Source organism: Heterodontus francisci, unplaced genomic scaffold (assembly GCF_036365525.1).
Source record: "Heterodontus francisci isolate sHetFra1 unplaced genomic scaffold, sHetFra1.hap1 HAP1_SCAFFOLD_1011, whole genome shotgun sequence".
In the NCBI taxonomy this organism is placed as follows: domain Eukaryota; kingdom Metazoa; phylum Chordata; class Chondrichthyes; order Heterodontiformes; family Heterodontidae; genus Heterodontus; species Heterodontus francisci.
In genome coordinates, this window is record NW_027140467.1 from 40,001 (window position 1) to 45,000 (window position 5,000).

A 5,000-nucleotide genomic window follows, 5' to 3' on the forward strand; every position below is an offset into this window, starting at 1 on the left:
TTATTCGACGGATTTTCTGGTTAACCATTTGCCCTTTCGGACTTAGTCTCTGGGCATTATTTTCGACTTTTTGGTTAATGATTTCACACTTTTTACTTACTTTTGCGCTTTTTGGTTAATGATTACTCTGCTTACTGGTTAATTATTTGCCCTTTCGGACTTAGTCTCTGGACATTATTTTCGAGTTTTTGGTTAATGATTTCACACTTTTAACATATTTTTGCGCTTTTTGGTTAATGATTACTCTGCTTACTGGTTAACCATTTGCCCTTTCGGACTTAGTCTCTGCACATTATTTTCGACTTTTTGGTTAATGATTTCACACTTTTAACATATTTTTGCGCTTTTTGGTTAATGATTTCATACTTTTTACTTACTTTTGCGCCTTTTGGTTAATGATTACTCTGCTTACTGGTTAACCATTTGCCCTTTCGGACTTAGTCTCTGGACATTATTTTCGAGTTTTTGGTTAATGATTTCACACTTTTTACTTACTTTTGCGATTTTTGGTTAATGATTACTCTGCTTACTGGTTAACCATTTGCCCTTTCGGACTTAGTCTCTGGACATTGTTTTCGACATTTTGGTTAATGATTTCACACTTTTAACTTAATTTTGCGATTTTTGGTTAATGATTACTCTGCTTACTGGTTAACCATTTGCCCTTTCGGACTTAGTCTCTGGACATTGTTTTCGACATTTTGGTTAATGATTTCACACTTTTAACTTAATTTTGTGCTTTTTGGTTAATGATTTCATACTTTTTACTTACTTTTGCGATTTTTGGTTAATGATTACTCTGCTTACTGGTTAACCATTTGCCCTTTCGGACTTAGTCTCTGGACATTATTTTTGGGTTTTTGGTTAATGATTTCACACTTTTTACTTACTTTTGCCCTTTTTGGTTACTGATTACTCTGCTTACTGGTTAACCATTTGCCCTTTCGGACTTAGTCTCTGGACATTATTTTCGAGTTTTTGGTTAATGATTTCACACTTTTAACATATTTTTGCGCTTTTTGGTTACTGATTTCATACTTTTTACTTACTTTTGCGCCTTTTGGTTAATGATTACTCTGCTTACTGGTTAACCATTTGCCCTTTCGGACTTAGTCTCTGGACATTATTTTCGAGTTTTTGGTTAATGATTTCACACTTTTTACTTACTTTTGCGATTTTTGGTTAATGATTACTCTGCTTACTGGTTAACCATTTGCCCTTTCGGACTTAGTCTCTGGAGATTATTTTCGAGTTTTTGGTTAATGATTTCACACTTTTTACTTACTTTTGCGATTTTTGGTTAATGATTACTCTGCTTACTGGTTAACCATTTGCCCTTTCGGACTTAGTCTCTGGAGATTATTTTCGAGTTTTTGGTTAATGATTTCACACTTTTTACTTACTTTTGCGATTTTTGGTTAATGATTACTCTGCTTACTGGTTAACCATTTGCCCTTTTGGACTTAGTCTCTGGACATTATTTTCGGGTTTTTGGTTAATGATTTCACACTTTTTACTTACTTTTGCGATTTTTGGTTAATGATGACTCTGCTTACTGGTTAACCATTTGCCCTTTCGCACTTAGTCTCTGGAGATTATTTTCGACTTTTTGGTTAATGATTTCACACTTTTAACTTAATTTTGTGCTTTTTGGTTAATGATTTCATACTTTTTACTTACTTTTGCCCTTTTTGGTTAATGATTACTCTGCTTACTGGTTAACCATTTGCCCTTTCGGACTTGGTCTCTGGACATTATTTTCGAGTTTTTGGTTAATGATTTCACACTTTTTACTTACTTTTGCGATTTTTGGTTAATGATTACTCTGCTTACTGGTTAATTATTTGCCCTTTCGGACTTAGTCTCTGCACATTATTTTCGAGTTTTTGGTTAATGATTTCACACTTTTAACATATTTTTGCGCTTTTTGGTTACTGATTTCATACTTTTTACTTACTTTTGCGCCTTTTGGTTAATGATTACTCTGCTTACTGGTTAACCATTTGCCCTTTCGGACTTAGTCTCTGCACATTATTTTCGACTTTTTGGTTAATGATTTCACACTTTTAACATATTTTTGCGCTTTTTGGTTAATGATTTCATACTTTTTACTTACTTTTGCGCCTTTTGGTTAATGATTACTCTGCTTACTGGTTAACCATTTGCCCTTTCGGACTTAGTCTCTGGACATTGTTTTCGACATTTTGGTTAATGATTTCACACTTTTAACTTAATTTTGTGCTTTTTGGTTAATGATTTCATACTTTTTACTTACTTTTGCCCTTTTTGGTTAATGATTACTCTGCTTACTGGTTAACCATTTGCCCTTTCGGACTTAGTCTCTGGAGATTATTTTCGAGTTTTTGGTTAATGATTTCACACTTTTTACTTACTTTTGCGATTTTTGGTTAATGATTTCACACTTTTTACTTACTTTTGCGATTTTTGGTTAATGATGACTCTGCTTACTGGTTAACCATTTGCCCTTTCGGACTTAGTCTCTGCACATTATTTTCGAGTTTTTGGTTAATGATTTCACACTTTTTACTTACTTTTGCGATTTTTGGTTAATGATTTCATACTTTTTACTTACTTTTGCGATTTTTGGTTAATGATGACTCTGCTTACTGGTTAATTATTTGTACTTTCGGACTTGGTCTCTGGACATTATTTTCGACTTTTTGGTTAATGATTTCACACTTTTAACATAATTTTGCGCTTTTTGGTTAATGATTACTCTGCTTGCTTGTTACTGATTTCCCCTTTCGGACTTGATCTCTGGCCGTTCTTTTCGACCTTTTTGGATCAGGTTTCCACACTCTGAAATTATTTTGGGCTCACTGATTAGGCGAGATCAAGGGGGCATGCCTGGGCACTTTGGGCTCAGTTTGGGAAGGCGGCGTCCGTGTGCTCCTCCGCCCTTCCCGCACTTGCGGCTAGGTTTGCCAAACTGCGCTGACCCGCAGCCCTGCCTTTTTGCCCACGGCACGGAACGACTCAAGTCTGGCTCCGTTCCAGGCCGTTGCCTCCGGCTGCCCGCCGTCCGGCCGGCCTGGGACGTACCCCGGCTGACGGCGCCGGAGCCCCTCTAGCAGCCACCGGTGCCGCGGGCCAATGGGTCCGGGCGTTCCGGAGCTATCGGTGGGGAAGTGCTCTCCCCTTTTCCTGACGCCGTTCGCCCGAGCAGAGGTGCAGCCTGACGGGACTGCTGTCGCCTTCCGCGGCGCACCGGCCCCTTTCACCTGCCGTCGACCGCGCGGAGCTCGGACCTTCCTCCCCGAAGTTATGGCCCCGGCGCCGGAGGGTTCCCGGGGCCGGGCATTCAGCGGGGTGAGTCTTCACCTTCCCGGTCAGCCTGCGGGGTCGGTGCGCCGGCACTCGACGCGGGAGGGTCCCCTCTTTCCGTAGAGCCCCGCCCGGTGCCGATCGGCCGGCGGATTGCGGAGCGAACCGCGCCTGACCGACGGGCCTCGGAAACCCGTTGCAGTCGACGGGGGGGAACCGGACAGCGGGACGAGGTGCCGATTCCACCCGCAGATTCGATCCCGAAATCCCGCGGGATTCGGCGGTCCGACCCGACAGATTCAAACGTCGCCCGGGCGGCCCCCAGCGGTCGGGCCGGCCTGGTTCCGCCACCGCCCGATGCCCCTCGCCCCCGGCTACCGCCGACCGCGCCGACCGAGGGAATGCGGCCGGACGTCCGGCGGCAATCGGCCGGAAAGCGGTATGGCCATTTCCTACTGTCCCTCGGACGGGCAGAGGGGCGGCGCCGGGGCACTCGCGGACCAGGCCGCGCCCCTCCGAGCCCTACCGCCTGCCGTCGACCGCGCGGGGATCGGACCTCCCTCCCCGAAGTTATGGCCCCGGAGCCGGAGGGTAGCCGGGGCCGGGCATTCAGCGGGGTGAGTCTTCACCTTCCCGGTCAGCCTGCGGGGTCGGTGCGCCGGCACTCGACGCGGGAGGGTCCCCTCTTTCCGTAGAGCCCCGCCCGGTGCCGATCGGCCGGCGGATTGCGGAGCGAACCGCGCCTGACCGACGGGCCTCGGAAACCCGTTGCAGTCGACGGGGGGGGGGGAACCGGACAGCGGGACGAGGTGCCGATTCCACCCGCAGATTCGATCCCGAAATCCCGCGGGATTCGGCGGTCCGACCCGACAGATTCAAACGTCGCCCGGGCGGCCCCCAGCGGTCGGGCCGGCCTGGTTCCGCCACCGCCCGATGCCCCTCGCCCCCGGCTACCGCCGGCCGCGCAGACCGAGCGAATGCGGCCGGACGTCCGGCGGCAATCGGCCGGAAAGCGGTATGGCCATTTCCTACTGTCCCTCGGACGGGCAGAGGGGCGGCGCCGGGGCACTCGCGGACCAGGCCGCGCCCCTCCGAGCCCTACCGCCTGCCGTCGACCGCGCGGGGATCGGACCCTCCTCGCCGAAGTTATGGAGGTAAGACCGGGAGGCTGCCCAGGGTCGGGACTTCAACCGGCTGCCGCCACCCTTTCCCGCCTGTCCCACGGGCTCGGAGATCCAGGCCCTGCAAAGACCCTCCGGTCGCCACCCGACAGGTGCTTTACCGGAGAAATCGTAAACCGGCGTCAGGGCCGGACCTGTCCCGCAGAGGGCAGCCTGCGCCCTTATGCTTTCCCTTTTGCTTTGGCCCCGCAGTAGCAAATGGTTCACCGATAAGTCGGGAACCCACACGCCCGGCCCCACCCGCCCATCCTTCCGCAATGCATCGCCTAGACACACGCACCAAGGGCGCTCTCCTTCCCCCGCCTCCCACATCCCACAGGATGTGCCCTCAGACCACGGCGCCCACACAACCACCCACCCACCCACCCAACCTTCCTAAACACGCCGGCAAACATGCATACAAACACGGCCACCTTCGCAAATTCACCCCCACGCCGACTATTAAGCCCGGCAAGACTCATTGCAGCCAACCGCGGCCAAAAGTTGAAGTGACAACTCATTAACCAATTTACAACATTTGGACAACTGATTAAC